The sequence below is a fragment of the Rattus norvegicus genome, chromosome 8 (genome assembly GCF_021556685.1).
Source record: "Rattus norvegicus strain SHRSP/BbbUtx chromosome 8, alternate assembly SHRSP_T2T, whole genome shotgun sequence".
NCBI classification, from domain to species: domain Eukaryota; kingdom Metazoa; phylum Chordata; class Mammalia; order Rodentia; family Muridae; genus Rattus; species Rattus norvegicus.
The window spans coordinates 88,667,850-88,681,553 of record NC_141541.1 but is presented as its reverse complement, the minus strand read 5'-3'; the positions used below and the strand labels follow the sequence as shown (position 1 = coordinate 88,681,553).

General features: G+C 42.5%; 1 pseudogene; it reads right to left on the bottom strand.

Moving 5' to 3' along the window:
- Nucleotides 1-422: 422 nt before the first annotated feature.
- LOC103690485 (5'-nucleotidase domain-containing protein 2 pseudogene) lies at nucleotides 423-13,462 on the bottom strand (annotated as a pseudogene).
- Nucleotides 13,463-13,704: the final 242 nt, after the last annotated feature.

The window sequence follows — 13,704 nt, the reverse complement described above, 5'->3', positions numbered from 1 at the left end:
GCTAACTAGGTAGAGATGCTTGATGAAGAATTTCCAGAGGAAGCTAATAGACTCCACGAAGTTGTCCTCTGGCATGAAATTCATTGACACAAGTGGAAATCATCATGTTAAGTGCAAAAAGCCAATACTCAAAGAAATAAATACCACATTTTCTGTGAAGTGGGTATCCTATACGGAGAGAGAGGCACAAAGACAGAGAGACAGAGACAGAGATAGACAGAGAGATATGAAGTGGACCATGGGAGAGGAAAATGAGATTTTTTTAAAAAAAGAGACTACTTTTGTTGCTTGTCAAGGTAGCTGGGGCTAAAAGGAATGGTCTGTCCAAGACAGTAAAAGTGTCTCCAGGGAATGTGGGCCATTTTTCAAGAATGGGTAGTTCCATGTAGTCAGTGCAGAACTTGTCCATCCAGAGGGGCACCTCAGGCTGCAGGGGTATGTGGCATGGCTAGACAGTGACCATATGGTAGTGAACACACAGCTGAGACCATGTACAGGTCAGAGAAGTATACAAGGCTTCTGGAAAAGTGGATTATGGAAGGTGTGGGAGATGCTCCCAAACGGAGCGTTGAATAGGGTGATGCATCTCGATTCTTGTGGCTCCTTCATCCACACAGCCAGGCATCTGCATCCTGGCAAATTTGCACACGCTCTAGCCATCCAGTGAGCACCTGTGGCGGGGCCAACAGTGTCCTTACTGTTGTATGTTGATGATGCAGATCTCATGCTCTAGCTCAGAGAGGAGGGCTCCTGGGTGCCTGCCAGGCCATAGCATGAGATCTGCCATGTCCTCATAGCAGTGGTCACTAAAGTAGAACACACGCAGCACTTGCCATTCTGTCAGACGAAGAAAGTCAAAAAGGTTGCCGATAGATACTGGCCCTTTTCCAGGAAAGTGACACAGTCCCAGGGGAGAGAAGCCTTACTCATCACGCTTTTCTAAAAGATTCTGCCAGGCAGTGAAATAGCCTGGCTTGTCTGCCTGGATGCTGACCACATTGAAGAGCTAGAGCCAATCAGGACCTAGCATGCGCCGCATGCCCTTGTCCACAAAGCGGAAGGGTGATGAGCAACAGATGTTTTACATGGCTAGCACGTGGCTCAGGACTGCAAATGTTTCATCCCTTCTCAGGATATACTTTGCCATGTCTTGCTCAACCCACTGGTACAGGAGGCCCTTCACATCCTGGGCGCCATCTCTCACATCCTTGGAGAGGTATACTTGATCAAACTCCAGGCTGTGGCCCAGAAAGTAATCTACCTACCATACAGGGCAGCAGTGGCATCGCTGGCAGTAAGAAGATGTCCATGAATTGCTTGATGAATGGGCTCTTGCCAAAAGCCACTCATCTATTATAGTGTCATATGCTGGGTGCCACCATATAAGGTCAGTCACTTGTACATAATGAAAAGCATCAATTTTCACCAGGGAACTCTTCTAAATGTCATAGTGCAGGTCACCGATGGCCCAGCTGGGGTCATTGTAATTCTGAATCCGCGCAGGGTATGAGTATGCTCGATCAGGATGTTCGGGGAGACATTGATGATCTCAGGGTGAAGCGCGTCCGCATACTGGTCAGTGTGTCGTCATAGTCAAAGCCACAGACTTCAGATGTCACTCGGGCAGATGTCATTGTTGGCGTAGACGGCTGCTGGGTTAAGGAAGCTGTAGACTTTGTGGCAGAAAGTTATGCACCGGCCTAGACTTGTCCTGGTAACAAGCCCACATGTGCTCCCTGAGGTACCTCCACTGTCTGCGGGCACTGAGCCTGGGGTGATGCAGCAGTGGCCTCTGGGACCTGGTGGGCCACAGTGAGGACTGGAGGGTGAGGACGAGACCTTTGTACAGCAGCCAGAGGTGAGCTGCAGCCAAGGTCCGGGAACGCCATACCCCTGCCACTGAATCTGCCGCCTTTGACTGGAAGACTGGATCTTAAGGGAGGTTAGAGGGGATAAAAGGGAGATTAATGGAATACATGAGGCATGAAAGCAGAAAAGAGGCTGTGGGTAAAGGAGAGAGACTAGCAAAAGAAAGAAGGGAAGGGGTGTGTTGTGGTGTGGTAGTGGGTGGGGAAGGGCAGTGGGGCCGGCACAAAAACAAAACTAAACAAAACAAAATTTCTATGAAAATGCCACGAAAAAATGAGTTTCTGTCTTAACTTTTAAAAATTAATAAATCATTACTGGATTTTTCTTTTTTGAGACAGGTCTTGTGTTGCCTAGGGCAGCCTCAAACCCACTAGGTAGCAACATGACCTTGAGCTTCCGATCCTTATGATCCTGAGTGCTGGAATTACTGATGTGTGCCGCCATGCCCCATTTTAGATATTACTGTATTGGAACCCAGAGTTTCATGCATGCTTGGCGAGCATTCTACCAACTGAGCTACAGCCACATTTTGGATTTAAATTTTTTTAAAAGTTTTATTTATTTTTTATGTGCGTTGATGTTTTGCCTGCCTGTCTGGGTGAGGCTGCTAGATCTTCCGGGACTGGAGTTACAGTTGTGAGCTGCCATGTGCGTTCTGGGAATTAAACCTAGGTTCTCTGGAAGAACAACCAGCGCTTTTAACAACGGAGCCTTCTCGTCAAGCCCTGGATTATTTTTTAACTTTCTACTTTCAATTTTTTTCACTATTAGAGAGTAATTGAGAGCAGCAAAAGGAACTATCTATGTATTTGAAAGCATGTGCTATGCATGTAGTCACGTTCTGTGTTTTGGTATTATATAGCCTCTAAGCAGGTGTGCTCCCTGGTATTTGGTGTCAGGCCCTTGTCCTAGCTGATAAAATCCCATGCTGCAGAGAGCGAATGCGCCACCAGGTGGCTCCCAAACACCATCCACTGATGGTTTCAGCTTAGAGCACAAGGGTGTGTTGGTATAAAAATCTATTTTCTTAAGAAAGTACTTAATTTTAATTTCATTTGTGGATGAACTCTAATATTGAAAAAATCCATCATTAAAATTCATCTAAATGAAAATAAGATTTCATCTGTTGTCTCTCTTGTTTTTTCCCCCTTTCATGCAGTGTTCACACAGAATTCTAGGTCACCCAGTGCTGCAAGACCCTATCTCCAAAAAGGGGGGCGGGGGAGGGGCAAAACCTACAAATACTAAGGAACGTAGCACATCAGACACAAAGTCAGTCCACAGTGGAACTCAAAAGAAAAGTCAAGGGCAGGCGGCAAGTGCTTGAGCACTTGCGATCTCGGCACTAAACTCCTGAGGCCCAAGTGCTGGGGTTTGAGGAGAGCTTGAATTGATCCTGTTCAATCAGGAAAGCAAAAGAAAGGGAAAGAGGGGGAAGAAAAACTTCATCTTGATAGAAGAGTGGCAATAGTCTTAAAAGAATAATGAAATGAAAAAGTAGCCGTTGTAGCTGGGCATGGTATTGCCTAGAAGCAGGGAGAATCCCAGACTACACAGAGCAACATATTGAAAACTTTGTCTCAAAACAAAATAAAAGCCCCTCCCCCACAAAACCCAACCAACCAACCCAACCAACTAACCAATTAAAAAACACAAAATATGGAGATATGCGAACATAAGAATATACTAGTTTTCTAAGAAAATTATGTTTTGGGCTGGAGAGATGGCTCAGCGGTTAAGAGCACCCGACTGCTCTTCCAGAGGTCCTGAGTTCAATTCCCAGCAACCACATGGTGGCTCACAACCATCTGTAAGGAGACCCGATGCCCTCTTCTGGTGTGTCTGAAGACAGCTACAGTGTACTTATATATAATAAATGAATAAATAAATCTTTTAAAAAAAAAAAAGAAAATTATGTTTTTATTCTCTCACTTTTAAATGTATACCTTAATTTTTTTATTTGGTGTGTGTGTGTGTGTGTGTGTGTGTGTGTGTGTGTGTGTGTGTGTGTAAGAGAGAGAGAGAGAGAGAGAGAACACTTGTGGAGCCCCTTGCTCCTTCCACCTTTGTGGTGGATTCTGCTGGTCAAACTCAGGTCACCAAGTTTGCACAGCAGTCGCCTTTACCCAGTAAGCAGACTCACTGACCCTAATCTTTACACTTGATCTTAGCCAAAAGGCCGAGAAGCGATGACCCTAATCTTTAATACATACTTTAAGATAGCTTCTTCATACACTGAAGGAAAATTTGCAATTTCACTAAGGCAGTTAAAATATGTTGAATTAATAATATCATAAAATGGGCTGGAGAGATGGCTCAGAGGTTAAGAGCACTGGCTGTTCTTCCAGAGGTCCTGAGTTCAAATCCCAGCAACCACATGGTGGCTCACAACCATCTGTAACAAGATCCGGTGCCTTCTTATGGTGTGCAGGCATGCAGGCAGAACATTATATAAATAATAAATAAATAAACCTTTAAAAATAATATCATAAAATAGCTAAGATGACCTTGTTAAAGCATAAAATTATAATATCATTTTTATTTATATTAAACTATGTCTCTATTTGTAGTGTATCTTACACACACACCGAGGAAGAGCTAGCACATGAGCATCAGGCAGCTTTGGTGATATAAAAATTCTGTGCTACAATTACATGATTTATAACCTTAATTTTCCAAAAGTATTAGGAGTTTTTGGACTTTTTTTTTTTTCAAATCCAGGAGGACCTATTGTTTGCTTGTAAATATCAAGTTTGTGGAGCAAAAGGGAACTTTAGCCTTCCCCACCCCTCCCCTTCTCCAAGTATATCACTGGAGAACAGAATGGGCAGATGTGCTAAGGCCCAGCTAGGCAGGTGGCATCCTCAAGGAAAAGCGCTTAATCGTGAAATGCTAAAATAAGAATGTGCTATAGAAGATTAAATGGGGGCTAAATAGGCAGACTTTAAAGGTGAAAGCTTTCAGTGTGCAAATATTCATTATTTAGTCAAAGTTTGCATATCTTTATATATCTCAAGTGTAAGGTATTGGAAAGATGAAAATCACGATGTGCTTCTGGACTGTTTAGGTCCTTTTATTCATGCGAAATCTGTTTACTACTTTAAGTTAGGTAAGTGTGTTCGAGCGTAGTTATTTCTGCTTGTGAGTCCAGTGAGTGTGTAGTTCTAACCTGCACACTGTTTTAGTATGAGTCTGTGTGAATTACGACCACTGGCCTGTAACTACATTAGCTAAGCTGTGTGTCTACTTAAGACATTTGGGTGGCGGGCTCTTCTGACTCTGGTCTTCATCCTTCTTCAGACTTAGTGTGATGCAATGTTCCTTACAAAAGTCTGCCATCAGTGAGGCTGGGCACTGACACAGGACTTGGCTGAAGACAATCGGGCCTTAGTATTCTCCCCATGCCCATTCGACTCAGCTGAAGCAGCCGTGACCACAGGCTTCCTTTAACCTCAAATAACCAAAGATCGCATTACACAGTTCAGCTGACCACAGGAGGAATGCAGCTTCCAGGGTTGAATGTGAGTGACATCGAGTGTCTTCTTGGGAATATGATCTTTAAAAACTATTTGAAGGTGCTAAGGAATAAACAGAAAGCTGTCTCCCACTCTGACAAGATGTTGACATGCTTTTGTGCTGTTCACAAAATCATCTTTTCATGTGTATGTATGTTTTGCCTGAATGTATGCATGTGTATCACATGAGCACCTTGTACTCATGGAGGTCGGAAGACGGTGTTGGGGCCCCTGAGCTAGAGTTACAGGTAGTTCTGAGCCACTGTGTGGGCATAGGGAGCAGAACTGGGATCCTCTGGAAGGACAATAGGAACTTCAACCATTTTAACAGGGGGAATTCCCCGTCTGTGACAGGTTCACAGGGGTTTCCCAGCCAGGTTATTACCTTAAAATAGAAAACGTTGTATTGATGAAACTGTTACTGCAGTAAGGATAAAGATTTTTCCTGTCCTCTTCCTATACTTGCCTTTTAAAATATAAAACCCAAAGTCATAAGGTAGCTAACTTTTTTAATTATTGACGTTTCAAATGTTATCCCCTTTCCTGGTTTCCCTTCTGGAAACCCCTTATCCCATCCTTCCTCCCCCTGCTTCTAGGAGGATGCTCCCCCACCTACCCACCCACTCCCTCCCTCCTCCCTGCCCTGGCATTCCCCTACACTGGGGCAATGAGCCTTCCCAGGACATTCTTATATCAAAATTCTAGGTCTTCCACAGATCCAGTCTTAATTATTTGTTCAAATGCATATGCAAAGCTGTGCCCTTTATGTCTTATTATGAATCACTTACATCTCCATGTATAGTCACCTGTTCTATTCTCTACACAATGTCAACAGGAAGTGCATAGACCAGGATCCTGTGAGGAGGAAGGGATGGGGACCATCTTAAGTAGGCTTGTTCAACAGAGTTAGCCTTGGCCAAGAGATGACTGACTAAATATAAAAAAAAGTCGTGTTAGCAAATGCCCTGATCATGTCTCGTTCCACCTTCAGGCTTAAAAAAAATCTGCTAAATTAAAAATATTATCAGAGAAGTTTTATTTATGCAATGTATCTAGGCTAACACAACCAGTTTTGTCTAATTTCCTATGAAACTGTTAGCATCACCACTGACAGGAAACGGGAAACTACTTTTGGTAGGAAGTCCACTTGTTTTGGAGGGTATAGAAACTTCTGAGAGTCACTGACTTTGTTTCCCGTTCTGACTCGCAGCCTTGTCAAGTTAATTAACTTAGAAATTATATTTGTCCATCCATAGTATTAGCTAGCATTATCCATAATGGTGGATTTATTAAGATTTGATTTGGGGGGTTGGGGATTTAGCTCAGCGGTAGAGCGATTGCCTAGCGAGCGCAAGGCCCTGGGTTCGGTCCCCAGCTCCAAAAAACAGAAAAAAGAAAAAAAAAAGATTTGATTTGGACTGGAATGGTGAATATAAAGTAGCTGAGGAAAATTAAGATTTGTGTTTTTTCTTGCATCTGTCTCTGATGCCCAGATTATCCTGAGAAGAAGCAATTGAGGGGAGAAAAGGTTTGACTTCCATGGGGATAGAAGAGACCATCCTGGCAACAGGCAGAGAAGGCGAGAGGAGCACACAGAAGCTTCCTGAGCACAGGCATCAGAAAGGGAAGCAAGTAGGCTGGACTGTAAAGCCTTCAAGATCACCCCAAGTTACACACTTACTCTAGGAAGGTCCACCACCTCTTACAGGTTCCTTAACTTTCCCAAACAGCGTCACCAGCTGGGACCAGGTGTGCAAACACCAGAGAACTGGCAGGATATTATATCTGACCTGTGGGGCAAGTTAGAACAGACATTCCAAAAACACGGAATAAAACCACCTTCAGGCTAAGGTGCATAAGATGCATGTGAAACATAAATGAGTTTCACATGTAGGCGTGGGTTCTGCCCCCCAATATCTCATCACATACACACACACACACACACACACACACACACACACACACACACACATTTCCCAAAAAGAAAAGAAACATGAAATCTTTTAGTCACAGCACTTCAGAGAAGGGATAACCAATCTGCATTAGGGGCTGGAGAGATGGCTCAACGGTTAAGAGCTACTGACTGCTTTTCCAAAGGTCTTGAGTTCAAATCCCAGCAACCACATGGTGGCTCACAACTATCTGTAATGAGTTCAGATGCCCTCTTCTGGTGTATCTGAGGACAGTGACAGTATACTCATATACAAAATAAATAAATATTAAAAAATACTTTAAAGAAAGACATAACTTTTCCTTCATAATGTGCTTTCTTATCCAAGTTATCCATTACAAGGCTGAGCTGCTATAACCGACACCCTGTGCACAGTGGTGAAAAATAGGGTTCCGGATACAATGATCTTGATCAGCATGGCAGATCAGCTCCACATGCCAGTTCAGGGACCTGGGTTTCTTCTATCTTTCTGCTTCTCCCAGGACAGTGCTTGTGTATTACTGAGACAGATACAATGTCCCATATGGAAGATTCAGTCAGTGGGAAGGAGAAGAGAACAGAGAGGAATGTGTTCTTGTTATCTCAGGCCTAGATCCCAAGTGGCACACAAGACTTCTCTTCAGAAGGACAGACCTTAGTCATAAAACTGTGTGCAATTGCAATGAGTTTGGGAAGTATTGGTTAGCTAGGTAACTGAGTGCCTAACAAAACTGAACTAGGCTTTGGTGGACAGCCATCACTCCAAACCACATCCTCGTACATTGTACTGTAGCATCTATTTCAGGCTCCGTTCAGGTTTTTTTAGATCTTACCTCAGAAAGAGGGACAGGATGAACCTGTCACCTTGCCTGGTATCCTCCTTCTTATGTACTTGTGGACACTCTAGGTTTCTGCTCCTCTTTTGTCCTCACCCAACCACATTCTTGCCAAGAAATGCAACTATGCCATGCATATTTCTGTGTATTTGAGTGTTTGAATGTTTTGAATTGTTATAGTAGTATTCAGATCGAGGCTTGCCTAATTTCCTCCTTCCTCTACTGAGTAACTTCTGTTGTTTCATTGAAAAAAAGAGGTGCAACTAAAGTCACCAAAAGCTATGGTAGGGTGTCCCATGCTTCCACACATAGTAATCTCACAAAGACAGTGCCTGACCTGCCAAGAGGGGTGAGGAGGATCAGGAGCCAGAAGCCAGTTTCATGAGTCCCAGGATGGCCTTGATTGTATCATGAGATCTTTCCTCAGAACGCAAGAATAAAAACTTGTGTTTGAAGGTCTTTAATATATGCATATAGTGTATTTTTAGAGCTATAACCCCATAATATATTACCTAAAAATACTTTAATCAAATACTGCTTGCCCACCCCATATTTAAGTAAACTAGATGGTGAATAAAGATCTTCAAGAGTGTGGGCCTTCAATATAACACTATTGGTTTGATGGGGTCTTATGTTTCCCAGGAGATGATGGGTCATGTGAAATAGAAAGCTAAAGGATATTCAGATATCTGGAAAACATTATTTTTCATTGTGCTTGTGAGGCTGTTTCTGGAAGAGATTAGCATTTGAGTCACTAAAATGTGTAAAGGAGGTCTTCCTCAATCAGTGTGGGTGGGCACCATCTAATATAATGAGGTCCCTGTGGAGACAAAGCTCAGGGGGAATCCCTTCTTCCCAACTAGAACTTCCATCTATTCCTTCCAGGAAACACTCCTAGCTCTCAGAATTTGGACTTGGGCCAGGCTTACAGTATTTCTTTCCCACTCTTTGGCTCATAGAACTGGGACTACATTACACCGCCATCTTTTCCAGTTCTCTTCCTCAGCCAGCAGATCGGAGATGTCTCTGCTTCTATAATCATGTGAGCAAATTTTCATAGTAATGTCTTCATTCCCTTCTCTTTACCTATGAATCTACTATCTGACCATAATCCATCTATCCATCTATCTGTCTATCATCTATCTATCTATCTATCTATCTATCTATCTATCTATCTATCTATCTCTGTTTCTTCTATATAATTGGTTCCAGTTTTCTGTAGAATTTTGCCTCAGGATTGTGACTCTTGTCAGCTGTGGATACCAGTGATAAACTTGCAGGCTACAGACATAGAGGAATCATTGGTTCATGGCTTGCTGTTCTGATGGAGGCTAGACTCTCTTGTCTACACAACAGCTTGTACATGGCACTGCCTTGTAAGCATCCAAATGACTTTTAGTCAAGTGATTTACAAGATTTAAGATTTTGTTTTAGGTCTTATGTCTTAGGTTGTTACATGATGAATAAAGTTTGGAATGTTTGAAAATTTAATGTATAACAACAATGTAAACTATATTATTTTATTGTGTGTATTATCACTATATACTTTCTGTCTTTATAATCATGTATAATTGAGAATGGCTAATTTCCATTTTATGTATGTCATATATTCTTTGTCTGCATCTCTGATTTGTCCAGATCCTTCCAGAGAAGGATTCTCTTCTTTAAAAACTCCTGCAATGAATACAAATGATCCTGATTTTACATCATTATATAATTTTATTTTGCTCAAATTAAAATTTGTATAAATCCTGATTTTATGTTTGTTACATCCACTAGATGATATTTGCAGAAGTGAGAGACAACATAATTCTTCTCATTCCTAAGAACAAGGCTTCCTCATGGTGGTACTCAAGGACTGTATGATAGTACTGGCTTACTCTTTTATTTCTGGGGCTTTAATTTCTAAAGACACGGTCTTATGTCTTATGTAGCTCAGTCTGGCCTTTATCAAACTCTTTAGCCACCGATGACTTTGAATTTCTGATTCACTATAGATGGCCTACATGTCCTCAGTAAGTCAAATAAAAAGCTGCCTTTCATGAGACAGTCAGAATCGTTAGACTTCAGAAGTTGAAGATCAACTTCTATAGTTCTCAAACCCTGTTCTCAATGTTGTATGATTCTGTGATTTCTTTTTTAATGACCAAGAGGCCAAATACTATTATATGTCATATTTCCACTTAGGGCTTTGTTTGCTCTTTAGAGTTCCTCAAAAAGAACTGTGAGCCTTAATGTTTTAAGAGTAGTAAGAAATTGTTTTCCAATAGCCAGCAGGGATTGTCAAGTTTCTGACGCATTTTAATGGGCTCACCATTGGAGTTATTATATTTAGTGGTGCTAGACAGCAGCAACGAAATTCTGTTACTTTAACTGCTTTTGAGCAAGTCTAACTAAATTCTCTACACAATGTGCAGTTTCCACACAGGAGTGAACCAGCACACAACTGCAGAGGGTTCAGGCCGTGCAGATACCAAGAAGAAGCCAGGTGGAGTTTCCCTGGAAAGGTTTTTATTTCACTTTTATGATTAATAAAGTGTAGGCAGATGTCAGGAGCTTCTCTGAAATGTTCATAATGAACTATTGGAGGACAACTGCCTTTCAAAGACTAGCAAACCTCTGCAGCAGGATGAGGGTCGGGTAGATCTCATCATCCCCCTCCCACACATGAACCCATGTTACTCAGAAAGGAATAAAAGGCTATGTTCAACATGCTACAAAAAATTCTATTCACTCATTAAGCTCTTCCCTTTAAACGTGAGTCCTAGAGTTTCCAAGGTAACTTCTTGGGAAATCGTGTTACACAATTGCATGTTCCCAGAAACACAGCTGCTATTACACATTCAGACTCCATGGGACTTAGCAAAAGGAAATGGCACAGGAGTACAGCTAGTTCTATAAAACATCTCCAGCTACTTCATCCTAATGACAACAAGGTTATGAGGTCACAGAAGGGCAGGGGACCTGACTCAGTGATTGAGAGCGCTTACTGCTTTTGCAGAGAACCCAGGTTTAGTTGCCAGCACTCGTGTCGGAAGTTCAGAGCCACCTGTAGTTCCAGCTCCAGGAGGCCTCGCAGCCCTGGGCATCCAGAAGCACCGCCACTCTGTGCACGTACCACCCCTCCCACAGACGTACATACTTAAATATCATGAAAAATAACTCTGTTTGTAAAAGACACCACATAGAAGCTGGGCCTAGTGGTGAAGACCTGTTATCTCATCACTTGGGAGGACTGCTGTGAGTTTGAGGAGGTTAAAGTCTAAGCCTGCCCTGGCCTCAGAATAAGATACCATCTGAAACCAACCAAACAAATAACAACAACAACAACAACAACAAAAAAAAAAAAGACTGCCAAAAATATTAGTTTTTAATATTATTGTACTGTTGACAGACATGAGTAAGGATGGATAGCTTCTGATATGGTAACAGATTTTATTTTGCAAATATATTAACACGCTATTTTTCCCACACCTGTCCTTTAAATTCTTCTCATTCATAGACTCCTTGTAGGCTGCCCTTCAGCTTTCTATAACCCTCTTGCCTCAAGTGCTGGGATCACAGGCATGGGCACTGTATTTCCCAGTGGACTTTTGCAGTGAGTCTTGAAGGCTATATAGGTCCAAGAATGGGAAGGGAGACCATGAGTCTCTAACAAGGCAACAAGGTTGACTTAAGGGAGCAGGAGAGTTGTTTTCACTTCCTGTGATGTGGATTTTCTTTGTAAAGGGAAAGTCTGGGGAACTTGCTCTGAGCTGGAGCTCTCCCATAAGGAAGAGGGGGCACTGCCTTTCCTCTGGCTTCTAGAAAATTTCCTGTCTGGGCCTTGGCCTGAGCAGCAATAGGTGTAGTAAACAGCTGTGTAGACAGCCATATTGGTTTTTGTATGAGAAAGATTGGGTGACCCCAAACAATTCAGGCTTCATTCATTACAAAATGAACTTGACCATGCAGTGTCACCCGGAGGTATTCTCAAGAATTAACTTTCTGTGTCAGATCTCTTTTTATCCCGAACCTCTCCTTATCCCTGCATCTTAAAAAGGACCCAGGCATCTGCAAAATTTCTGGAGGGAAATTTGCAAGATAGCAGTTTATTGTTGAGACCTGCTCTCTGGTCCCATTAGACACTGCTCTGGTTCCCCCTGCTACTCTGCTGGTTTAGTAATAAACCTATTCTGTGAAAGGTTTTGAGTTTGGGAGTCAAGGTGGGAAAATGGAGGTGGATTGTCTCTTGAGGTAAGGTATGCACTCGAATAGTTAATATCACCACAGACAAGCAAACAGCAGCATGGCATGGGCTCAGGTATGTGGTATGCAGGAGCCCCTTTCTGTAGGGGTCAGGAAGGGGACACATTTCAGGCCATGTGACTGCTGAGTCAGGCTATGTCTGAGTCAGCTATGAGGCTGGGGAGGGCAAGCATGTAGACCAACAAGCCACTTTAGTTATGTAAACCAACAATGCTGTTTTTTGTTTTTTGTTTTTTGTTTTTTTTTTTTTTGGAGTTGTCGCAATTCAGTCAAAATAGAGAAACTTTACAAAATATAGAGAGCTGTAGGTCAGATCAAGGTCTAACACTGTTCTGCACTAGGGCTTATGCTTTCCGAACCCTCTATCACCTGGGCCATCCTTATGTTTCCTGAAGGTTCTGTGCTTTCCCACTCTGCAGCCCATCGACAGATGACTGCCTCTGCCGGAATCCCTCTGTCCATCTGCAATTTGCATTCTGTGGAATGACAGAAATGAAATAGACCTTCTCTTGCAGATGTCTTTAACGTCAGGTACCCTAGTGAGCAAGGGCTGAACCAAGACAAGGAAGGTTATTCAATATCATCTGTTCTCTGAGAAATGTAATCTTAGGACAGAAAGACCAGAGACACCAAGGAAATGCAGAAGGATGGAGGGTGGGAGCCCTGTCGTGTGACGTACCTCAGGATCATCTGTGAAGAGACAGCTCTAACATGGTTCAGAACATCTGAAAGATATATTCATCTGTCCGGATGTTGTATCTGCAGGAGGATCCAGAGTTTAAGGTCAACCAGATATTGACAAAGTCTGTCTCGAAAACAGATGGGCAGACAGACAAAAATCCAATACTGTAGAGGGGGAGAGGTGGGATGATGTGGGGAAATTGGATGGGGAGATGGTGTGGACAGATCATATTTCACTTTATACATGTATGAAATTCTCAAAAATAAATAAAATTGAGAATACAAATCAAAATGAAAGCCAACATTTCTTTGCCTTTCTACCATATGTTCTGATAACTTACCAACAAGGAGCTCCTTCCCGCAATGTCTTGCATTGGGAACATGGTGGTGCTCATGTGCTTGCCAAACTTGCTGAAACCTGGCCGTGAGAAGGGATGCTAGTGTTATCCCGCCCCCAAAAAGAGCTGGAGCAAGATGGGCAGGTGTCCTTCTTAGTCTCTTGCCTTTATCATTTTATTTCTTCTTTTAGTTCAAAGATCCCAGTGCTATCCAGAGATTTGAACATGAGATTCTAATCTTGTGTGTATATGTGTGTGTACATGTATATGTGCACATGTGTGTTAGT